At 41.9% G+C, this 25877-nt stretch overlaps 1 protein-coding gene and 1 pseudogene across 1 annotated transcript in view; one reads left to right on the top strand and one right to left on the bottom strand.

The window, feature by feature from the left end:
- LOC121442232 (colorectal mutant cancer protein) overlaps positions 1 to 25877 on the top strand; it is a 368334-nt gene that overhangs the window by 588 nt on the left and 341869 nt on the right. The window lies entirely within an intron of this gene.
- Positions 479 to 25074, bottom strand: LOC121442231 (annotated as a pseudogene).

Genomic DNA, 25877 nt, shown 5'->3' with positions numbered 1-25877 from the left:
CAAGTCCAGAGAGAGGGCAGATTTTGTCTCTCAGCATCGATCTAGACACACTACTCTGGAGCACAGGACGCCACCATGTGCAAACTGGGTTTTGAATATTAAAACAATAATAATAGTAAAAACATAGTGGGTCTGAACCATCTATTTAAAAATGGTGTGCCTGATATTTTTGTTTGTAAGTTCTTTATATTAAAGTGCTAATTAAAATCTGAGCCTGGGGCTGGAGAGATGGCTCAGAGGTTAAGAGCATTGCCTGCTCTTCCTAATGGTCCTGAGTTCAATTCTCAGCAACCACATGGTGGCTCACAACCATCTGTAATGGAGTCTGGTGCCCTCTTACATGTGTGTGGTGCAGGCATACACACAGAATATTGTATACATAATAAATAAGTATTAAAAAAAATCTGAGCCTGTAAATGGTAGTTTTAAAAAAGCCAATTAAAGTGATACAGATGGGTGGGGAGAAAAGAAAATGAATCTAGAATGTAGACCGTGCTCCCCGGGGCTCCGAGGTGTGTCGCTGCAGGAGCCTGGCACGTCCATTCATCCTTCTGGTGTCTGCTTCCAGATCCCGGTCTGGTGATGTAGCTTTAGCCCATAGCACTGGGCCAAATGATGAGCACTGGCCAAATTTGTAAGCCCGAGAAGCTGAGAATGAAATACGGACACAAAAGTTGCAGGGTGCTTTTATGAAAGGTTGACATCTGGGAACGAAGCAGTATGTGCCGAATTTTGAATTGCCTTCAACAAAACCAGCAGCCTAACTTTTGTATACTCTGCTTCCTTAGACTTCGTCTCGGGAATGTTCAGTATCCATTCTGAAAAACTGAGGTTGTCTGAGGTTGTCTGCTTGCTGTTTGTCTTTGACTACTTAAAGGAAACAGGAGTCAAGGAATATTTTTCCTAAGTTGTTCAAAGGAATCAAGGAATATTTCCTTAAGTTGTTTAAAAGCTTTCTGTAATAGATCTTTAGCTTGTAACAATTTGGCAGGTTAAAAAATCATCATTTATTTGAGACTTATTCAATTATCAATATTGAGTGAATTTTTATTATGTTTCCAAAGTTTCATTGAGAAATACTAGAAAGACCAAAAAATTATGGAATAATTATATTCCAAAATGAAAACAGTATGTAATTCTGATAGTTCCCACGTAGATTTTTTTTTTAACTCTGAAGTCAATGTTGTGATTTCTAAAAGTGAATTATATAGTTTGTAGTTTAGGGGTTTGCCTATATGGAAGGCTGTCCTCTCATTGTAATAATAATAAAAGCAATCTATAATTCAAATTGGAATGCAAAAGGAGCTTAATTTCATACAAGCAAGAATGCATATCAGAAATTAACAACATGCTTATCTTTCCCTTCCTAATTTGGTCATTTAATATGTGGCTTTATCTGAACCACACTGAACTGTATAAATGCTCGTTTTTATTTCACCCTGGAGAGTAATGACTTCACTAAGCAAAACGTGAGGACTTTGGGAGACTGAAAGTTTCTCCTTTTATGAAACAAGAGAGTTGGAGTGTCTATATCGAAACTTAACACTCTCAGGTTTTTCAAAAGACATTAATTTTATGCTCATGCTAGATAGCTGTGTCTCCTAGAAAGCTACACACAGCCAAAAAAAAAAAAAAAAAAGGTTGGCCTTATCACATTGCAGATGTGTGGTGATGGGCTATCTAGGCCTGTGTGGCAGTGCCACGGGACCATCAGTGCCCAGCTTCTTTTTTCTCTTCTGCAGCAGAAGACTGCGTGTAGATACCCACAGTTATCTCACAACACAAGGGTAATTGCCCTAGCCCCCACTTCACCCCCAGGTTCTAGGAGAAGTAAAAGAGAGTTGATGTATGTGGGCCTGTATCATTATAACAAGATGTACCAAAAGGCCTTATTGTTCAAATTACAGCCTTTTTCACCTCTATTTGCAACAGAGTATGAGGAAAATTGTAATTCAACTAGGTGTTGTGCTCCCTAAACAATATCTGAGTTCTGCTGCTAAGAGTAAACAGCAGCTTTTGGATGAAAAGGTAGCAATCAGTCTACATAAGGAAGTCCCCTCCTCCCCACTCCCTGTGATAATCTTCATTTGACTATATTGGCTCGAGTCCTCTACCTAGAGCTTATCTTAAACTGGAGTGGGCTGACAACCTAATGTCTGGAGGAAAGAAAAACAAGAGTGAAGGAGTTGTAGTGAATGCCAGGGAGATATAAAATGGAACTTCATGCCTCCAGTATTCTCTTGGCTTAGTCTTCCCCTCCAGGAAAAGGATTTGGCTAACTGAAGATTCCTGGATTTGATGATCTTTAACAGAAACCTCTAAACTGTCAAAGGGATGTGAACCATCCCCATTCAGTAACTGAGATGATCCACAAAACTATCGTCAAGTTTCCTATCCTTGGACACGGTAGAGTTTGGGTTGTGCAATGACACCACAGGAGGCTTTTCTTGTACATTTCATTAACCTTATAAAGACTGAACCCCAGATTTCACAATAGTCAATTCTGGACTCATAGATTATATTATAGGAAGTAGTAGGGTTTTTTCACTTCAGTGATAAGCATTGTGAAGCTGCTTCTTTGTGTGTGTGTGTGTGTGTGTGATTTGTTGTGTGTCATTTGTAGGTGTTTATGTCATAGTGTGCATATGTGTGTTTGCACATACATGGAAACCAGAGCTTTATATCAGGTATCTTCCTTGATCTCTCTCCACTTGTTTTTAAAGCTTATTATTATTATTATTATTATTATTATTATTATTATTATTATATGTGTGTGTGTGTGTGTGTGTGATGTGCACATGAGCTCAGTAGGTATTAGAGCCCTACTGGAGCTGGAGTTACACAATTGTGAGAGCCACCTAATATGGGTGCTGAAAATTGAACTCCAGTCCTTTGGAGCAATATGTGCTCTTAACTACTGAACCTTTCCTCTTTCAGGCCCCTCCTGAGTGTGTGTGTGTGTGTGTGTGTGTGTGTGTGTGTGTGTGTGTGTGTGCATTTGAAACAGGATCTTTCACTGATCCTGGAGCTCACTGGTTTACTAAATTGGCAGAACAGTGAGATACAGGGATCCCAGTTTCTCCATCTCCTCCAATCTGGGATTATATATGTACTTCTATGACGAGCTATTTAAGTGGGTGCTGTAGACCCAAGCGCAGGCCCTTGTGCTTGCATCATGAACACTCTCCCAACTAAGCCATCTCCACAGCTCATGAAGGTGTGTACTTTGAGTATATCTTTGACAAATATCTAAACCCTAACACTGGCATTTTAGCCTTCACTTTAAATCTCAGCTCAAACTTTGGTGCATTAAAAGCTGGACAAACCAAAACCTGTTCTCTTTGCCTCTCATTTCCCTATGATCCAAAACTTAGCAACCACTAATCAATTGTGTCTCCATTTGGGATATTTTGTGTAATGGAATTCTATATGGTCTTTTGTGTTTGTACTGCTCCCTTCAGTTAGTTAATGCTTTCAAGATTCCTCCTATTTTAGTATATACCAACGCTTCCTTCCTTCTTGTGGCGAATCATAGTCTGTTGAAAGGATACAACATATGCTGTTTGTTCATCAGATACGGAACATTTATATGTTTATATCCTTTGCTTACTGTGAGTAATACTGCCCTGAATATTTATGTACAAATACTTGTGTGCATGTATTCTCTTTTATTCCTAGGTGTATTCCTAGTAGAATTCCTGAGTGTCATGGAAGTTCTTTGTTTAAGGCTTTAGAGAACTGTCAGGCTGCTTTTCAAGTAGCTGCAGCATCTCACATCACTATAAGCCATTCTGACTTTTCTGCAACTTTACAGATGAATTTTGTCTGCTTTGAACCTGTGGCGGTCTTGTGTGCGCTTCTCAGACTCTGTGAATTCATATGCATGCCAGTCTTGCTGTGTCTGGAAGACCCTGTTTCCTTGGCATCGTCCACTACATCTGCCACTTCATCTGCCTTCACTTCCGCAGAGACCCTGCGCCTTGAAAGGAGGGTTTCGAAAAACACATACTGCTTAGAGCTGAGTGCTCCAAAATCTCTCTCTGTGTGCATTTTCCAGTTGTGGGTCTCTGTGTTGTTTTTCATCTACTGCAATTAGAAACTTCTTTAATGAGGGTTGAGTGATGCCCTGATCTATGGCTATCACAATGTCGCTAGGAGTGAGTGACATTGTCACAATTTTATTGCTGTGCTCCTGTAGCAGAATAATAATAGTAAGTTTTCCTCTCGGGCCCATAATTCCTCTAGTGTTCGGGCTCTTGGACACTTTAGGTGTGTCAGGTATGGATCTCATCTGAAGGCGTAGGCCCTAAATTCAGTCAGAAAGTGGTTGGCTAGTGTCTGTGTCTTCCCTGCAGCAGAAATTAATCGCTCCTTTTTGAACTGAGCTGCAAAGATAGCTTAAGCTTTTTGAGGGCCTTTTCTATCACACATACTACTACCCAGCGGATAAAAGTAGAGTTGTTTTCTTCTAAAACTTTCAAGATCTTTACATTTTAATTACTAACCACCTATGGTAAGGTTGACTCTCAGGTCTAACTGGCTTCTTGGCATCAGCAGGAATGCTATTCACAATCTTGATGCCGGCATTTGCATTCTAAATAAAATTACATAGGGATCTCAGCTGGAGAGAGTTTCTGTTATTTAGGAAATCAAAAATCTCTTCCCAAAGAGGAAGCCATGCCAAGGGGGAAAGGGCATTTCCTTGGAGAACAGTTAATAGAATGTCAGTTTAAATATGTAAATGATCTATTACCAAACTCATGCCATTGATTATTGATGACTCTTACTGGTGGGAGAAACAGAAAGACAGGTATCTCAACGTGAATTTATTTCACAGCAGATGAAAATTGCTGTAGGAACATTTTTGGTTGGGCATTCACTCTTATAAACAATGTGTTGGCAGATCTATAAGCATTATAGGCAAGCTAGAAACAATGGGCTTCATCCACATAGTCATGTCCTGGTTTCTTAAACTTTGTCTCTCTAAACAGAACTAAGTGTGCTGCTGTTCTAACCTCCTACTTGCCCCTCCCAGGCCACTCCACTGACACTGGTGTCGTTTTCCTGTAACGTACAACTGAACAGGCATCTCTGAAAATCCTTTAGCCTTTGCCTGTTCTTTGCAGGTAGGTTCAGGCTCCTTGGGGCATTTCATTTAAGGTCTTTGCCTATTGCACAGTGACTGACTTATCTCCACGCACGCACGTTCCTCTCACACTCCAGCCAGGCTGCTCCAAGTGCCCTGCTCAGCACAGGAGGCCCCTCTGGGAGTGCCCTTCTCCCCACCTGTCTACTCGAGGAGCACTTTCTCATTTTTTCTGGACTTAGTTTCCATGGATCTCTTTTTTTCTGGCCACTTCCCGATGCTGGCTCCTTTCGCAGCCCTGCACCAGCACAGCTCATCCTGTTTGGTTCCTTTCTCTCCGCGCTCAGAACAGAGATTTACACTCTGGGGCCACATGGAAGCTTCCTGTCAATCAAACAAAACATACTTCAACTGTTTGAGATCTTTTAGACAAAGGTTGATTTTTTTTTTAAAAAATTCCATTTAGAATATGTTGTATTATCTATATTTGAAACTATATTTGAAAATACATATCTGTATTTTGATCTGTTTCAAAATACTATGATGACATAATTCAGTTTTCCTGAGGCGAAATTGTCACGTGTCTTTAATCAGACACAAACAATTTTCTAATCTTCTAGGTCTTTTCCTATCATGTGTTTAGGGTGGAAATCCTTTGACTTGATGAGTTATCAATACGAGTTCAGGATTTTTGTGGCAGCATATTTTTATAGGAAGGCTCACTGTTTCAGTTAGTCTGCACTGGACAGCTGTTTGGTGTATGGTCATGACCTAACCTTGATGGACCCATACATTCTCTCCACCAGTAGTTATTTTTCAATAGCCTTAGAGTTGACAGCAAAGACTGTTTCCAAAAGCATTGAGCTACTGGCTAGAATTCCTTCCTTCCTTTCTTTCTTCTTTTCTTTCTTTCATTTTAGAGACAGGATTTTTCTGTAGTTTTTGGTGCCTGTCCTGGAACAAGCTCTTGTAGACCAGGCTGGCCTCGAACTCACAGAGATCCACCTGCCTCTGCCTCCCAAGTGCTGGGATTAAAGGTGTGCGCCACCACCGCCCGGCTAGAATTCCTTTCAATTCATCCCTAGAAATGGTATATGAGGTAGAAGAGTCTCTAAAAGAACTCCCAGCTTTGTTTATAGTCATCAGAATTCAATAGATGGTTGCCTATATCATTCAGAGTATATGAAGTACAAAGTAAATTCTCAAATCAAGATTTTTACCTCACAGACTATCTTCTGATATATATTGAAATCACAGTATGTTTTAATTCATTTATTTTTATTTTGTGTACGTTGGTATTTTGCCTGTGGGTGTATGCATGAGGGCATCAGATCCCTTAGAACAGGAGTTACAGACAGTTGAGAGCTGCCACAAGGGTGCTAGAATTCGAACCCAGGACCTCTGGAAGAGCAGCGCTGCTCTTAAGCACTGAGCCATCTCTCCAGCCCCTCACAGTACATTTTAAAGTAGCAAGTTAATGTAATTATAGAATAAAGGAACTTGTCCAATATAAATTTGTAGGGTCTCAATCTCTACTTAGCTTTCTTCCCCTACTAGAGTGTATATTCATCAATATATGAATATAGCAATAGTGTCTTGGTAATTGTCACACCACCTGATGCCATCCCTGTGTATATAGAGATGTTAAGTCAACATTGAATGAGAAGATGGACTTACGCTTCAGTTTCTGGAATCTCGGGTGTCCCTACATGGTTGCCGATGACACGAGAAGCTGGAGTTCTAGTCTGATAATAAAATATTTCAGGATACACTTAAATGCAAGCTCAAAGGTAATTTTATTAGAGTTTAAAACAAAACAAAATCAAGAAACCCAGGTTGGACTATCTGCGAATCTCAGCAGCTGCTTGCGGGAGGCAAATGGTGGGAAGAAAAAGCTTTGCCATTTGAGTTACTGGTATCAAGGCCCACCACATAGTGTGTGTGTGTGGGGGGGAGGTGTTAAAGAATAATACAGCCCAAAGTACTAGAAAAAGCACATTTAGGTTCAGGGCAGTCTCTGAAACAAAGAGATAGAAAGAAAGGAAGGGAGAAAGGTGTACCTTTCTGAAGGGCGAACCGATCCAGTTGCTGTGTGCGCCCATGTGCTTTGAAGTCATTGGGGGATGTTATTAGTCTGAAGAGGGTGATTCTGCAGCTTGGGTGTGGGAGCCAGTTCTAGCCCCAGAGCTTTCCTTTTTGTTGAAACTGCTGTCTACAAACTACGTGTTTGTATAAATATATACAATATATACAGGTAAATAAAATAGAAGATAGCAAGCTGCACTTGTCCCAGGAGTTCTGCTGGGATTTGTGGGATCTGACAAGCTCTATAGAAGTTGGGTTTTATTATGACCCACTCCTGTGCAGCCCTGTTGATGCAGTACCAGTGGAGGTGATGAGCATTCTGCAGGCTCACACAGTCCTCCTAGCGCTGTAAGTGCAGAGGGGAGGTACTTAGATTTTAGTTCTCTGGTCAGCCTGAGGTGCCTGTGTGTGTTATGAGTGATGGGACCGCAGTGGGGAGAATGCTGATAAGAGAAGTCACGGAAAAAGAGATATCAATCCCATTAACCCCAATGTTAGTCAATAAAAGAATAAGTAGTCATGGCCTTACTTCTGTACATTGTCAGAATTTCCAACGGCAAGAAAATCTTTTCTTGTAAGATTTTTCCTAAACCACAATGATAGTAAGAAAAAAAGCTAAGTTACAAACACCTGGGGAGTTTTGTTTCCTGAAAACACAATAATAGTTTGGAGATAGACACTTCGGGTATTTAGGAGTCTTCTAAGCAGCTGCTTAGCCTATTGCTTCAGTTACTTCTGTCCTTAGCTTTCCTTGAATACTGTGGAAACAGAGCAAAATACTCCAACTCAGTTCCTTGTCCTAGGCTATGTATTTCTCTTTCTTTCCTCCTCCCTCTCCACCACTCTGTATGTAGGGGTGTGTGTGTGTGTGTGTGTGTGTGTGTGTGTGTGTGTGTGTGTGCCATTGTGACTGGGACTCCTTGTAATGGAATATCTGAGTTATCTAGTTTCCTCTAAAGCATTTGTTTGCTTTTTGATTCTCTGACCACCTTGGGGTGGCTAAGGGTAAAATACTTGAGCAGTGATAGATTTCTTAGGTGACATGTGATTGCCAGGTGCTTCTGTATGGGTTCCTCAGATTAAGATTGCTGTGGCCCCAGCAGCCTGAGTGAAACTATTTTTAGGTCAAATAGAGCCAGTAAACACAGAATTACTTTTCAAAAGATTTATTTTTCCAAGCATTTTTTCATATCAGTCATGTTCACTCACATGGGGGGAGGGAGAAATAGAGGGAGAGGGAGGAGAGAGAGAGAGAGGGAGAGGGAGGAGAGAAAGAGAGAGAGAGAGAGAGAGAGAGAGAGAGAGAGAGAGAGAGGTCCTGCTCCCCAAAGCCTTCTGAGTTTCCACTGCATACTCAGCCCCAGCCATCATCCTCCTTGGATCTCTCCTCTTGCCCATCTCCTCTCAAGCAAACTGTCTGAGAGAGGCTACTCTGGTAAGCTTGAGGGAGTATCTGATTTCAGGATGAGGGACCATCAATCAGTAACTCTGACACACAACCAGTTGCACTTTGTTGTGGGAAAACTCTTTCATCTCCCAAGTCTTTCATCTGGGTGAGTTGAAGACCCCTCTGGTCAGTTGGAGACCCCTGGAAGTGAGGTCTTCTTTTTTTTTTAAACTTTCTTTTTGTTTTATTGAGAAAAAAACAATTTCTGCCTCCTCCCAGCCTCCCACTCCTCCCCCCCCACTCCTCTCCCCGTCCCCCCAATCCTCTCCCTCTCCCCCCACTCCTCTCCCCCTCCCTCTCAAGTCTGAAGAGCAGTCAGGGTTCCTTGCCCTGTGGAAAATCCAAAGTCCTCCCCCACCCATCCTGGTCTAGGAAGGTGAACATCCAAACTGGCTAGGCTCCCACACAGCCAGAACATGAAGTAGGATCTAAAATCAAAAACACCAATGATAGCCTCTGCTGGAGAGGTTGTGGAGGAAGGGGTTCCCTCATCCATTGCTGGTGGGAATGCAAACTTGTGCAACCACTTTGGAAAGCAGTGTTTCGGTTTCTCAGGAAATTCGGGATCAACCTACCCCTGGACCCAGCAATACCACTCTTGGGAATATACCCAAGAGATGCCCGATCATCTCACAAGGGCATTTGTTCAACTATGTTCATAGCAGCATTATTTGTAATAGCCAGAACCTGGAAACAACCTAGATGTCCTTCAATGGAAGAATGGATGAAGAAAGTGTGGAATATATACACATTAGAGTACTACTCAGCGGTAAAAAACAATGACTTCTCAAATTTTGCATGCCAATGGATGGAAATAGAAAATACTATCCTGAGTGAGGTAACCCAGACCCAAAAAGATGAACATGGGATGTACTCACTCATAATTGGTTTCAAGCCTTAAATAAAGGTCAGTGATTCTATAATTGGATATCCTAAAGAAGCTAAAAAAGAAGGTGAACCCAAAGAAAAACATATAGCTATCCTCTTGGGTAGGGGAAGTAGACAAGATTGCCAGGCAAAAATCGGGATCTTAAGGGTGGGGGGGAGGGGGGTAAGGGGAGATGGGGAGAGAAAAGTGAGAAGGGTAGGATGGGGAGAACTTGGGGCAACGGGATGATTGGGATAAAAATGAGGTCTTCTTAAACAGGGCAGACGGCTTTGAGTTGTGTCCTTGTAAACATGAAGTTGTCTATAACTTTCCTAACCAGAGTCCTCTGCCCTTTATGTAATCCTTCAAGTTCACATCTGTAATTGTGGCTTGTAACTGGCCCAATATATCAGCAGCCCTATGCTCCTGTTATACCAGCTTGTACCAGAAGGTACCCCAGTCCAGTCCGCCCTTAGACACCATTACACGTTCAGTGGAGTGCCCTCACTCAGAAATCACATCATTTTTCCATCTGGAGCATATAGACTCTCCTACCTTACCCCATCACTTATCCCTTGATATTATTTAAGGACTTAACTTCCTCTATTTATGGATGAGTGGTGTCATAACGGTGTGATTTCCTGAGCCTTCCACCAAGAGTCAACCTACAAGACAGGTGTGGTGGCACCCTCTGTTTACAAACCCAGCAATGGGGAAGTTGAAGCAGGAAGATTTTGAATTCGAGGTCAGGTAGATATGTATGTATTCTTTTCTTTCTCTGATAAATATTTTCTAGTATATAACAGTAAAACAGACACAATGTTTAAGTAACTCCCAAAGCATATGTTTCCATAGATTCTCCCCCACATGCATACTCTAATTTTCATATCTTGTAAAGCAAATATTAAGCACCCCAGCTTCCGGGTGATGCAGGAACATTTTTGGGATTTCCATGCACTTTTAATTTTTGCTCTCAGTTTTCCTTTCGAGGTAGGTTCACATGATGAAGCCTTTAAAATTGTTACTTAAGGCTATCTTGGTGAGAATTACGTTGCGATTGTCATTTAACTGAAAGAGCAGTCTTATCAAGGAAACTACCTCTCTGCCTTAATGTGAAAGCAAAATAAGCAAAGATATTTGGTTTTTAAAAAGTGTTTTTCAGCAGGCAGTGGTGGCACACACCTTTGATCCCAGCTGTCGGGAGGCAGGGGCAGAGGCTAGGTGGATCTCTGTGAATTCAAGACCAGTATGGGCTGCAGAGAGAAACACTGCTTCAAAACATCACCAAAAAGTGGCTTCTAGATTTACATATTTTATTTGATGTCTACCAGTATTTTGCCTGCATGTATCTGTATATGTGTATCACAAGTATCAGTCCCATGGCAGCCAGGAGAGGACATCACATGCTCTGGAACTGTAATTATGGATGTGGGTGCTGCAAACAGAACCTGGGTCCTCAGCAAGAGCAGCAGGGCCCTTCATCACTGAGCCATCTCTTCAGCCCCAGAAATGGGATTTTAATAAGGAGGAATATGGGTGATTTAGCAGTGCTTTAAAAATTTTTAATATATATATGTTTAATATATAAACATATATATATATGTTTAGTAATTTTTAAGTTAGATTATTAACAATCATTCAAGTAACCCAGCAAAAAATCAGTATTTACTTCTAAATAACAAACTGGTCCTAGCCCCTGCTAAGTGCCCCTGAAGTTACTGTACCCTCCCTCCAAGGATCTTCTCAGGGACTTTCTCCTGTCATCCAATCAATCTGAACTGGAGAGACACATGGAACAGTGGCAAGGCAGCTGGAAAACCTCTTAAGGCAGGCCTGCTTTCGCTGAGAAGTTGAATGCTTTCCTAGGGGCTGCAAAGCCAGAAGGAATGCTTTTGCTGATCAAGGTCAAAGAGCCCCAGCCCCTGCTGCGCACCCACTGCTGTGAAGTCCTAGTGACGACAGCCTGGGCCCAAAGTCCCTTTGTCACGAGAAATGTGTAAAAGAAAAAAAAGTCTCAAGTAATTTTCACTTATCAAAATAGCTCTTCTGCAACAATGTTTAGTAGCAGAAGTCTTGTGTGTACATGTGTATGCACATGAACATGTGGTGTGTGTGTGTGCTTAGAGGAGTCCTACATACACAAAGTGTCTATATCAAAACTATTAAACTAAGAGTCTCAGTTGTAACAGTGTGTCTGTCTAAAGAGAAAATTTAATTGGGTGCCCACTCAATGTGCCTGCAAGCTGGAAGACTCAATAAAGCTGAGTCAATTTCGTAAACCTTTCTGCGCTTTCTCTGCCAAGTGGCTCCTTGCCATCCGCAGTCATCTAGTAGCCTCGTTCAGCCAGTTGTCATTTGCAACACTCCTTGGGGTACACTTTATCACCTCACACTCTTGTCTTTACTGAGATCATTAGCATTAGGCAGATTATTATGTTAAATTAACAAGTTATACTCACACCCAGCTTTATTGTTGCCTTCCAAATAGAGGACATATAAAGGCAAAGTTGGCAATGAAGACATCGCCTAAGACCTGCAACTGTGTATGCATCTGTAGTGAAGCCACAATTATGGACTTAAAGAATTAGTGGAAAAGTGACATTGTCCCCCACACAGTCTCAGCTGTGTGATGTGGTGGGTTATCTGCAAATATACTGTCTCGTTCATTTGGTCACAGTTACAAAACGCTATAAACAAGGTGGTTCAAAACAGCAGAAATTGGGCTGGAGCGGTGGTTCAGAGCACATATTGCATCTCCAGGGAACACAAGTTCAGTTCATAGCAACCACGTTGAATCTCCAGCTGTAGGGAATCCTGTGCTCTCCTCTGGTTCCCATGGACACCTCCCCACATGCATACATAAATAAAAATCATAAGGAACAGCAGTGCTGGTTACAGGTATACATAGCCATGTCTGGCTTTTAACACGGGTGCTAGGGATTTGAACTCAGGTCTACATGATTGTAAAATAGGCACTCTTACATAAGGACCCATATTCCCAACATTTGAAATTATTTCTCTTGGTTTTTCTCCATCCTCTTTCAACCTTCCTTTTTCCCCGTCAACTTGATATATGGTGTGTATATAACACATAAACATGTATTTGTTTATTTGCAAATATAGAAGTATTTCACTGTTTCAAAGTGTCTCCTCTAAATTGCTCAATGAAAATCATATAAATAATAACAGAATTTGACAAGGAGTGTGGACTGTTATTTGTTTTTCACTGCAGATCTCAAAGCTATGACTGTAAAGCACACAGAATAGTGTGTGGGACACAGTAGTGCAAGTTCCTACTATGATAATATCTCAGTCGTGTCTGCACTGTCCTAATTCTCCCATGTCCCCGGAGCTCTCTGCAGAGTCTACTCAGGTACTGCCTGTGAGTTCCCAGGCTTCCAAATGCAATGGGCCTCACCTTAGGGGGCTGAGAAGGGATAAAGGGTAAAACACCCCATCAAGCACGCTTAAAACTATGCCACTGGGCAAGAATTCTTCTTTTTGTTCATGCACTCCTCTTAAGAGGAGCAAGCTGTGATTGCACCTGCCCGCCTATGAATAGGAAAGGGAAATAAACAATCATGGGGAAGGAAGGATTCATGAAAATAAAAGAAGCAGAAAGGATGTGTGGTAAAGAGGACTCCCGAAGGGTGAATGAAGTCGGAAAAGCCCTCTGTTAATGTATTTTGGCAATGAAAGGAGCATCAAGTGTCCTCAGCTGCAGCAATTACACTACGGCATTTTCTGGGGCCGTCAGTGCATGCACACTCTGGAAGAGGCAGCTTGAGAGGAGCGTGTTTTAAAATGCACACAGGGAGGGATCCTGACTGGGCTCTCGATGGGGACTGGAAATGCTGAGCTACCTCACCAGCGTTTCCTAGCACAGCATATGCTGTGCAAACATCTGTGAAACTGCTTCAGAGCCTTCGGGTCCCAGAAGGGTCATGATGAACAAATGGTCCTTGCCAACATGTTTTATCTCCTGGGGTCCTCTTACATTTCCACTCGTGATGCTGCCAGGTTTGTGCGCACCATATCAGTTGTTGATGGCTCTTTGCAAAAAGAACCATTGAGGCAAAATCTGCAACAGCTGTTGGACTCATCTTTGTCATTTCCCAGGAATCCTCTGCACCCCAAGTCTTTCTGTGGCCTCTTGGGTTGTTAAAGGCAGCTTTTAGGCTCCTATCTATAAGTCAGTTCTCGGTAAGTAGCTTTCAGCAGGGTAGCTTTAGTGTTATTCCGCCTCAACTTCACATTTAATTTTAACTGTGGATTTTGCTGACTCGGAAATAATCAACAGGAATTTTGTTCTTAATAACCTAGGGGAGGATGTCCATGTGGATGGACCCTCCACTGTCCATCAAATGTCTCCAGTGTGAGGCAGGGGCTCATTATATAGCCCAGGTTCACCTTGAACTTCCCATCTTTCTCCTGTTGCCTCCCCAGTCCTAAGAGCAAGGTATGCCAATGTGCCTGGACTTATGAAAAAAATGGCTCTTTAAAAATCCATAATAATATTGACAGTATATTTTGTAAACTGTGCACGATACAGACATACAAGAGAAAGTAAACTTTTTAGAATACAAAATGTCAAACTTTAAATGGAAACATATATTCTTCTACCTGTATAAGACACTAACTAGTCCTCCCCACCCAAGGAAAATTGCTCTTGTTTTTTTTCTTCATCCCATATAGGACTATAAATTTGACAAAAAAAAGGGAGGGATTTTTGATCTGGTATTATACTGTTTTAAAGTCATCTTTTTGCTGTGGTTTGAAGACACTGCAAGGATGAAATTTAGACGCCAGTATCCACAGAGATAAAAATTGTCCCTCTATTTCATTTCCCTTACCTTGGAAACCCATATGTACACTATTCTGGGCTTAGCAACCATAGCACATAAGCAGCCTTACCACAGAGGCTGCTCCATCACTGCTTCCAGTTTAAATACAGCTCTCTGGTTCCACACTGTCCTGTCAAAAAGAGAAGGAAGGATGGATTTCTGATAAGCTGACTTTCTGTGGGTCCTGCTGTCTTTGGAGAAGATCCAACGCAAGTCACCCTGGGGAGGTACTTGGCCTCTGCTGAGCGTATACTCTTCATCTGTATGTTAACAGAGTGAGAGAGCCCTGTTCAGCTCCCCAATACATGCTTGAACCCTTTGTATTACTATGTTTGTCTCATCTTATTATAGTTCTTTTTTCCATGTCCCATTCCTGTTTTTCAAAAACACAGAAATACCATTGTAAGGACATCATTCAGATTTATTTAGTAATTTCTTCTCAGGCATGGAGCTACTTTCATTGCTAATATTTTGTCAATAGTAGAACCATTGATTAAACATATTTTATTATCTATCAAATGGTCTTTATTCATATTCTGGTTTAGAAATCAAAATTACTTCTCTAGATATTTCCTGCAAATTTGACTCCTCTTTAAAATTTGAACTTATGTACCTAAAATTTAGTTTTGAGACTTTTGGTATATGAAGAGTTTGAATCCCCAGAGTCCATATCAAAACCCAGATACAGGAACTTGTGCCTGCAATCCTAGCACTGAGAAGTAAAGACAGGAGGATCTTAGGGCTCATTGGCCAGTCAGTTCAAATGCATCCAACTGATGAACTCCAGGTTTTAGGAAAGACCCTGCCTCAAAAATAAGGCAGAAAGTGAGGAGGAAAACACCCAACCGGCCTCCACATTTGCAAACATGGGAGCACATACATGCACACACATTCATGAAATTCCCCAGATACACACAAAATAAGGTATCTGAGTGTTCAGTTTATAGACTTGAATGACAGTAAACCAACCTATATATCTATCTCGTCCCCTTGCTAAGAAATTTGCAGCTCTTCACTTTGCTCTAAGGAGCTTAATTTCCTTTGCTGTCACTGAGACAGCATGAAAATGGGTTTTGTTACACTATTATCTCACATTTCACAAATATTCCAGTCGTTCAACATCCTACTCTCACTCCCAACTAATACACGTTCATGCTTTGTGTGTGCCTGCCTGTGTGTGTGTGTGTGTGTGTGTGTATCCCAATGAGTCCAGTGAATTTCATTAGGGTTGTGTATTGGAGCATAAACACCTTACCTATGACTGATCACTAAAGGAAATATCCTTCCCTATCAACCACTAGCTGCATATAAACCCTCAGAGAGGGGAAGGATGCATGGCGCCCTTCAACAACTGTTCCCCAGCTTTCAAAATGGGCTGTTCTTCATTTACTTGACTCCTTGATGTTGAAGAATGCTAAATTGGCTTTCAGTTAAGATCTGCCCTGACCTAGGAGTAGTTATGCAATTGATTAGTTTATGGGTCATGTGAGCAATTTTATTCTCAGTCAGAGGCAAGATGGTCTTCCTTGCACTTCTGTAGTGAGCAGCTGAAAGTTCATTATAAATCAGACCACAGGACAAACAGTGTTCGCTTATACCTGTTACATCTGCACTCTCTTCATGTCTGTATATAGTACAGCGTAGATTGATTAGGCATTGGATATAGGTTACAAATTTTCACTGAGAGTAACAAATTAAATACAAGGTTGATAAAAGCAGAATCAAATATGCCCTCCTTTGTGAAATTGCTCTGGAGATATTTTGAAGGATCTCTTGATCTTTGGTACTTTCTTTCCCATTGCCATCGAAATCTGAGTGCTTTATAGTACCTGTCTTTTAGGAGGATTATTTTTAGTGCTAGAAAAGAAATCGTGGAGGAGACTATATGGGTGTACAAAACAGGCTGTCAATTCCTACCATCAACACAAGAGCTAAGGCTTAGCTCTAAGAGCAATGACTGAGGTCTGTAAGCATCCCAACCAGGATCAGAGCATCAGCTCTGAAGAGTGGAAGACTGCAGGGGTCTTCAGGGCACAGCTGCCTTTCTGTGTCAGGAGGGCCTGTCCGTCTGGGGAAGCATTAACATTGCCGCTTTTCTTTGCAATGTTGCCTGAGTTCCTGCTGTCTGGTTTTGCTTAAGTTTAATATTTAAACAAAATGTTTACCCTGGAAAGGTTTTTCTGATGTGAAGCCAGTTGTGTCTGCAACCATGATCTTTGTAGAATTTATGTATCCTTCCCAGACTCATAGCTCTTCCCCATATGTTCTCCCTTCAGAGGTTGTGCCCCAGAAGGAGAAGAAAGGAGAAACAACTGACCCCACTGACAGTGTGGCTCCCGCCCACCCCGTGGGCACTCATCTCCTAAAAGGGGACTCAGAGGCTTTTCATAATTAAAAACATTTGGAATCTAGACACATGGCAGAAAAATTCTACTGTGAGATATGTGTGCTGGGTTTCGTTTACAGTGACAGTGAATCTGCGCCTCATACTATTGTTCCCACGATAGCTTTCATTCACCTTCCTGTTCTTATTCCTTCTTTTCCAGCCTTTTTCTGTATTACTGTTGGCAGAGGTTTCTGTCCTGCTCGGTCCCACAATAATCACTCAGAAACTATATTATTTGCAATACTGTTTGACCAATAGCTTAAGCATATTGCTAGCTAGCTCTTATATCTTAAATTAACCCATTCCTGTTATTTTATATTTTACCACGAGGCTTGTGGCCTACTGAAAAGGTTCTGACTAGCAGTTTGCATCTTTCTCCTCTAGCAGCTAATGGTGTCTCATGACTCCACCTACTTTCTCTCTGTATCTTTTCCAGCCTGGCTATATTCTGTTAAGCCACTGGCCAAAAGCAGCTTTTTTATTCATTTAAGGCACCGCACATACAGAAGGACTTCCCACATCATTTCACCTCTAATAACGACCATATTCAAGGTTGGTGAACTCCTTTAGGTCGGCAAGAACACAGCTGTTTGTTGCCTTGTTGCTGTTGTTTGGAGGAGTCTTGGAGTCTTGCTTGTATTATACAGGTTTGTCTCAAACTCCTAGGTCCAAGTGATGCTCCAGTTTCAGCTTCCCAAGTAGGTGAGAGTATTAGTCCATAGCTCTCTTCCAGTGACTGCCTAGGGATGGGGCATCTGGTCCCCTAGCTCAAAATGTTCTTCTTCAGCATCAGGCATGAGTAGATAGGGCTCCTTCTAGAAGGCAGAAGTTACTAAACAAAAGTTCCAGGGCCAGATACAAGATACCCCCCTTTGAGTTGTTGCTTAGGGCATCCTCAGAGGGTACCAGAACCACCAGGCTTTTGCCATTATGCTTGGGTAGCCCCTGAACTAGATGTGGAGAATGTACTGCTGAAAACCATATCCGCTGGTTGAAAGAAAGAGAGACCAAGAACAGAGCTAGAAGGATTCTCCCTATTGGCAAGTTTTCATAGTACTGGAAGATTTTATTCATCTGAACACAGCCAGTAAGCACTGTTCCTCCACGGTTTCTGCTCCAAGCTCTTGCCTTGAGTTCCTGCCTCAGCTTCTCTTGAAGATGGACTGTGACTTGTGAGTGGAAGTGAACTCTTCCCAGCCCAAGCTGTTCTTGGCAATGGTGTTTATCCCAGCAGTAGGGAGCAAAGTAGGGTGTTTGTGGATAGTGGAAGGGCTGATACCCCTTTCTGAGGGACTATTATCCATTAACGATTGCTAGAAGAAGGCTTAGCACTTTGTGCAATGGCGAATCCACTTGTTAATTGTTCATGCACCAGAAAACACCCCCCGAATCCTGCTCATTCAAGCAACCCTAATAAACTCAGTGGAAGCTGTCTCCAATTGGTAGCCACTTACAAGTGAAGAGTTAGTTTTCTCCAAGGGAGTGTCTCTAGGGAAAAAAAAAAAACACTCTTAAGGATAAGTTCTATGCCTAACAGCAGATGGCCAACAGGAAAAGAACTCAATGGCATTTTTGGAGGGTCTTTGTCTCAGAATGTTGTCATTTTTTTCTTTAACCTTGCAGGCCCTTTGAGTATACATTATGGCTCCTGATTTTGCGTTTTTATCAAATTCTTAAATGTGTAAATGTGTCTCTGCATCTATATGTTTTTCTTGTATATTTTCTTTGCCCATTTTTCTTGTTTTGTTGTTTTTTTATTTATCTTCTTTATTATTTCTTAGATGCCTTTTTTGTTTGTTTTTAAGAAAGTATTTGATCTGTTTATTCTGAAAGCATAGTGTTGTTAAATAAAATCCAAGAGGTATTGGGTTGGTCTTTGGTCTCTTGTGCTTTAGGGGAGCCAGACTGGCCTAGAGGAACATGTGTGTGATCTCCCAGATCTAGAAGGTACTGTTCAAAGGCATATTTCCCAAGTGTGGTGGGGCACAAGCTCCAGCTCTTTCAGAGAAATGAAAGTTAAATTGTTTTGAGAAGGCAACTGAGCAAGAGGGACAGACATCAGAATGGTAGAAGAACATAGAGGAGGGGAAGGGCAAAAATCTTCCCTTTCTGTGACAATCTACGAGCAGAGACTAGTGACCCCAGCAAGGGACCAAAGTAGACATCTATGCGGCATGTGCTCACGGGGTGGAATACTCTTTGTGAGAATGGAGACAAACTGTTCCAATTTCTGTGTGGCTGCTTTTCCAGCCTCTAAGTCTTCCTTGTGATTGGCCTTCTCCAGGTTTGCATAATCCATGACGACCTTGTTAGTAATGAGTGAGAAACGGCGTGCAACGATAACTTCTGAGACTGCACTTATGCCAACAGCATTTGCTCCCAACATCCTTAGCAGACAACTCTCTGACACAGTCTCAAAGTTGGGGCCTGCCAGCATCACATAGGTGCCTTCCTTTAATTCCTGTTGCTCCCCATTTGTTTCCCGGCACTTAAAGCTTTCTGCCTCATATTCCAGTCAAAAGTGCCAGACATGGCAGGGAAACAAACCCTATACCTTTCATCGTTGGGGCTTTCAGAGAGTGTTTTTACCAATGAAGCAGGTAGGTTGTTGTGATCACAGATCATCATGATATCTCCAACTGCAAAACTGGGGTTGAGCCCTGCAGTTGCATTGGTGACTACCAAAGAGTCCACACCAAGAAAATGGAAAACCCTCACTGGGAATATCACCTTCGACAGTGGGTAACCTATATGTATGGAATTTTCTCTGTATTATCACACAGGCTCTGCCATTCAGGAATCCAAACACTGGGCAGCGAGCATAACCTTACACTGTGCTTTTGGAAAAGTTGGGTATTCTCACTGTGCTCAAAGACCTGGACCTGAGTTAATTTAGCAGTCAGACCTCCTAACCCAGAACCACAGATCACTGCCCCTTGAGGTCGCTGCATAGTGTGAGACCAAAGCCACTCAGTGGTGCTCTGATAATCTTCATATGTAAATGTGTGTTCTCCATGGTGTTGCCAACAACTACACCAAAATCCGCCAAAATCCAGCCCTTTCCGCTCTCCGGGTGACTCGTCTGAGTCCGCTCAACCCTGTTCAGATGCCTGTTTTCTAAATAAAGACAGAAAAGGCCTGAATCCAGATGAGAGGGGAGGTGGGGAGAAACTGGGAGAAGTAAGGGGATGGGAAACTCTAATCAGAATATATTGTATGAAAAAGAGATCTATTTTCAATAAAAGAAAAAAAGGGAAATTAAAATAGTAGGGACTTGTTGGGAAGAAGAACTTTAGTGGGAGAGGGAGAAAGAGGAGGGGGCAATTGGAGTGAAAAATGACCAAAAGTTTATAAAAGTGTATATATGACATATATATATATTCCACCAAGCGTGCATGCGTGTGTGTGTGTGTGTGTGTGTGTGTGTGTGTGTGTGTGTGTATAATAGTCAAAGAATAAAAATAAACTTAAAACTTTTCTCCCTCAGTGGACCACCATGTGGCCAGACACTGCTGGGTTTCGTATGCTGAGTCTTCTCAGAGACAGAGGTAGCTGCATCAGTCCCCAGAGTCAGAGCAGATGCAGAAAGACAGGACAGGGAAGATGTGTTTATTTGAATTCTAGCCAATTTAATATTCTCTCTGATTTTTAAAAAAGATACATTTCTTTTAAATTCCTTTTTAATACATTCCTTTTTAAATTCCAGCCAACTGTAAGAGAATGTCAAGATGTATCCAAACGGAACATGTGGACTTCCTCATCTGTCAAAGGAAGTCATGGTACTGGGTGATGTCTAAGCCTTCTAATTCTAAATTCAACTGTAGAGACATCACAGTGAGATTGTGATACACAGGTACCTTCAAGCCCGCAAGGAGGGAGGTGTAATAGAAGCCAAGACAAAGAGAAGTAGGGAAGGACTGACCCACGTACTAGAAAGTTTATTAAGCTCCCAATCCTTTCTTGGGGCCCCAAGACTCACCATAGGACTCAAACAAGGTTATCTTGGCCTTGGGCATGGAAAAGGAGAGACTATGAGCCTAGGACCACATTCAGTGCTGAAGGGATTTGAAGTAACTGACTATATTTAAGCTACTGGGTTGTGGTCGCGGTGAGATTGTCTTTCAGAGGATGTATTTTGTCATACTTAAGTGAATAGCTCTGCCCTTTGCTAGCTCTGTCCTTGCTAAGTCACTTAAATTGAACTGCCATTTCCCCATTTGTAGGAGTACTTCCTTGGTAGGGTTATTGCACGAGGTAGTTACAGAAAGCAGTGCAAAAGCCACTTTGATTTGTTATTATTATTATTGTTTTTAGGTCATTGGCTCAGGAATTGGCTGAAGGGCTTCAGTGTAGAGAATTACAATACTAAATGAACAGCAATCTATCTTTCTAGTTAGCTAGCTAGCTATCATTTTGTATATGAATGTATTATGAGTTAAGGTGTACCACATGCATACAGAAGCCAGAAAAGGGTATAAAGATCCCCTAGAACTGGAGTTACAGGTAGTTGTGAACCACTATGTCGATTCTGGGAACTAAAAATCCTACTCCTCTGCAGGAGTAGCAAGTGCTCTAACCATTGAGAAATCTCTCTAGCTTCCTTCTTCTTCTTTTGATAATCTCTCCTATTTCTAGGGATGAAATTTCATGATCTGTCAGGCAAATTTTGTCTGTAACCAAACTATGCATGGTTTTTATATTTTACTATAGTTTGGGCTTTTTACAAAGAAATCTCTTCCACTGTCTTTCCCTCATTACAGTTACATCTTGTTCTTTTCCCCCAAATCTGTGCCTTTCTTGATTTATTATGTTTATCGGCTTTCTATTATTGTAGAGAATAGCTGAGAAAAATAACTTTATAAAGAGGAAAAGTTTAATTTGAAAACGATCTTGGAGGTTTTGGTCTGTGGCCAGTGGGTCTGTTCCTTTTGGGTCTGTGCAGGTGGAACATCATGGGCAGAGTTCTGGGCAGGGGAGGCTGCTCAATTCATGCAGGTGGGAAGCAAAGAGGAAGAGGATTGGGTCTTCATGTCCCACTCAATGGACATCCCATGACCTATCTTCCTCCTACCAGGCCTCACTCTCTAAAGACTTTAGCTTTCAAAAGCACCACAGGCTGGTGACCAAGCCTTCTGTTCAAGCCTTGGGGGCACTTGCACAAACCACAGCACCTAGGAACACAACCTGACAATATACCCTGATGATAGAGGATTGTGGAGGAGGAGAAAAGCATTCATGTATTAGTAGTGTTTTCTCAAGTTCAGGTAGTATAAGCATTTTTCATTATCAACCATGGTCATCACAATTATTTGCATTGTTAAATCTCTGAACTCATTCTTAGTTTTTTTCTTCTGACCTCTCTTTCCTCTTCCTCCCTTTTCTTTTTTCTTTGACCAATCATCCAGTAGACCCCCTGTCTTTTTCTCCCTTGCTCCATCACTCTCCTTTGTTCCCTCTTCACATCTTTCCCTCTGTTTCCTCCTTCCTTACTTTTCTTACTTACTGTAGGCCCCACTTCTTTTCTTCAAATAAATATTTACTGAGTATCTGCAAAGATTTGTACAGTGACAATTCAGGGGCAAATAATGTGGAAAGAGAGAAGTAAATGAACGACAACACAGAGTAAAATATTGACTAGGGTAAAAGTGAGATCAGGGTGCCATGGGTCCAATGAGGGATGAAATGAGGAGGGAAGCGGGGAGGTTGAAATGAAGACAGGGCCAAGCAGAAAGTGGGGGAAGGCAAGAACAGCAACACATAAAAGGCTCAGGGGTAAGAGTAGTGAGAAGTATAATCAAGATGTCATACTAACAGAGAAAGTACAGGAGAGATTAGCAGGGGCCAAACGCTCCGGGTTCTTAGAGCCTGTAGGAATCCATATTTTTTTAAGAAGTACGGGGATCTCTTTGGATTTGAAGCATTGGGAAAAATATCTCGATTTAGCTTTAATGAAGAATACCAAAGCTGCAATGAGGAGGAATACTAGACTGGAAACAGGTTCGCAAGGTGATGGAGGAAGGTCATTGGCTAATAAAGGAACTGCCTTGGCCCATTTTATTGGTTAGAACATAGGTGGGAGGAGTAAACAGAACAGAACGCTGGGAGGAAGAGGAAGTGAGCTCAGACTGCACAGCTCTCCTCTCGGGAGCAGACACCTCAGAGAGATGCCATGTTCCGATCTCCCAGGCAGACGCACGCAATGAAGCAAGCCGCCAGGTTAGACATGCTGAACCTTTCCCGGTAAGACCGGTGCTCACAGATTATTAGAGATGGGTTGATCGGGATGTGAGAATTAGCCTGTAAGGGCTAGAGCTAAAGGGTCAAGCAGTGTTTAAATGAATACAGTTTGTGTGTTGTTATTTCGGAGCATAGCTGAGCAGGCGGCCGGGGTGCCGGGGAGGCAGGCCCGCCGCTCTTATTACTACAGCAAGGGTTGTCCTAAGAATCAGGGGAGAAAAGGTAAGGGTTTACGCTGAGGTACATCGATGTAAGATGTAAGAGAAGAGGCATGGGGAAGAGTATGTAGCACTTGGCTATGAGCTGTAGCATGCTGACTTCTTACTATGCTCTAGCCTTCAGTGATGCTAGGCTGCCATTGTTTCTTACTTAGCGTTGGAAAAAAAAACTGCCAAGTACGTTGGAAAGCCCGAAGAGTCACACAAACTCTCTCACTCTCAGGAGGGGAACAGGAAGAGACAGCCAAATTCTAATCACAACTTTACATGGATCCAAGAAAGGGGGAATCTTGGATTGTCCTGATGGCTCCCGCCATCTGTAGGTGTGTGAATTCTCCCGCAGACACCGAAATAAACGTGCTAACAATTGTATTCCTGAGCTGAAGAAACAAAGTGGACCCGTAGTGGGGCTTTGGTGTTACACCCCCACAGGATTACCTCACAGGATAGAGTACCTTGTAGGTTTCTAATTCACTCTCTATTGGTCCTTGGTTCATTTATTTGAAAATATATTTGCTAATTTAGCTCCCAACCATGTTATCTCCAACTCCTGTGTGTCTCTCACCATGTGGATCTCTCTTAGAATTTCTCTGGAAAGACTTTAGACCCAGCATACTGCGGTTCTGAACAGAATATCCTCTGTAGTCCTATAAGGCATGACAAATAAGTACATATATTACTCTTTGATTAAGAGCATTCCCAAATGAAATAAGAAAAAAAAAAGGAAGAGGAGAAGGACTCAAGAGGTTGAGGAAAAGGAGAGGTGCAGAATTAAAAAGGAAAGCAAGAGATCTGTTTGTGAGTACCATTATGTTCCGGTTACCTCTGTGTTAGTGAGCTCAGGCTACCATGACAAAAGACCGCAGGCTGAGTGCTTTAAACAACAGAAGGTTGGTTTTTTTCAGAGTGCTGGAGACTGAAGTCCCCCAACAAGGTGCTAGGTGATGTGGTTTCTTGTGAGAGCTTTTTCTTGCTAGCAGGAAGCCAGATCCTTGCCTTGTCCTCACATCTCAAAGGAATGAGGTTTGGGGAAGACAGACAGACAGACAGAGAGCAGGGAGAATGCATCAATCACCTTTCTCACTTCTTTTTTTTAAAAAAATATAATTTATGTTTTTATTTTATGTTCACTTGTGTTTTGCTTGCATGTATCTTTCTGTGAGGGTGTCAGATTTTGGAGATACAGACAGTTGTGAGCTGCCAGATGGGTGCTGGGAATTGAACCGGAATCATCTGAATGACTAATCAGTTCTCTTATTCACTGAGCCATCTCTCTAGCCCCAGCCTTTATCACTTCTTACAAGATTGCAGTTGTATTTGATTAGGCTTGGTATCTCATTGATCTTAGAAACATCCCAAAGACCCTGTCTCCAGAAACAGGCACACTGGGAACTAAGACTTTAACATATAAATGAGGAGCATAATTCAGTCTGAGACATTTTACTCTCATCTAAATAAAAAAAGGACACAAAATTTCCTTTGTTTCCAGTAAGCTTCACTACCCCCAATTCCTTCAATTAAAAAGGGGGCGGGGGCAGTGGAGAAGAGATATCTAGATACAGGTATGTGATTAGAAATAGCACAAGTTCAACTCAGCAGAATTTCCTTAGTATGTCTGAGATATTATTAGCTAGAATGGGAAGCAGTGTAGCCCAAAACTATTCGAGGCATCAAAGACAGTTCTTTTTCGGAAGCCTATACTTTATTTAATAATCTATTTTGAACTGAACTGTGAAGAATTGAACCCTAAATTTAGAATGTTCACCTGTGTCTGGTTGGCATTAACTTACTTTTTAAGTAGGACATGAGACAATGCAATGGGGTTCCCCTTAGGTTCCTCCTTAAGACTGGATGCTTCATCTGAGAGTGTCCTAAAACTGTACTCTCCACATATCTGAATCATGATTGCTTGATAAACCGAGGGGCTGACTCCTATGGTACAGTGTCTGCCGTGCAGGCCAAAGGACCTAAATTCCTCAGAATCCAGGTAAAACTGTGGGAGAGTGAGGTCCTGTGATATCAGCAATGGGGAGGCAGAGGCAGACAGATTCCTGAGCCTTGTTTGTTGCCAGCCTAGGCAATTGATGAACTACATGTTCATTGGGAGACCCTTTCTCAAAAAAAAATGAAAGTGGGGAGCAATCAATGGAGACTCTTGATGTAAACCTTGGGCCTCCAGGTACATATACACCCAAGTGCAGGTGTACCCAAATGTTTTCGTGCACACACCCACACTATCGAGTACAACAAATGCACACTCACAGGGGTTGGGAGTTCTGTTGAGGAGCACTCTTGGGATGGATACCTGTGAAGGAAGTTATAATAGCTCCATGGTGGTGTTGTACTGTAATATGTACACAAACAATATCTCAGCTGATTTTGTAGGAAGCTTTGTGAGAAAGATGGCTCTTCTGCACAGACAGACTTTTGGCAAGAGAGTCGGGTGTTTGTAGCCTAATATCCTCCAGACATTTAATATAGACTACCTCTAGGGATCTTTCCTAATGTCCTAACTTGAAATTATTTAATTTTTATATTTTATATAATTCAAATTTATTTCCCTAATGTTCTAATATGACTTTAGGCAAGATGCCTTCCTTATCCCAGCAGTGATACCTAGAAATGAACTCAGTCCTTAAACCTTTGAAGTCAAAGGTTTTTACTATTTGTAAGCGAATAGTCCTGGACTCCAGTACTGCACAACAG

This window comes from Microtus oregoni, unplaced genomic scaffold (assembly GCF_018167655.1).
Source record: "Microtus oregoni isolate MIOR12 unplaced genomic scaffold, Mior012 000088F_ref0000325, whole genome shotgun sequence".
NCBI lineage: Eukaryota > Metazoa > Chordata > Mammalia > Rodentia > Cricetidae > Microtus > Microtus oregoni.
The sequence above is the reverse complement of the archived record's forward strand: the minus strand, read 5'-3'. Positions and strand labels throughout refer to the sequence as shown.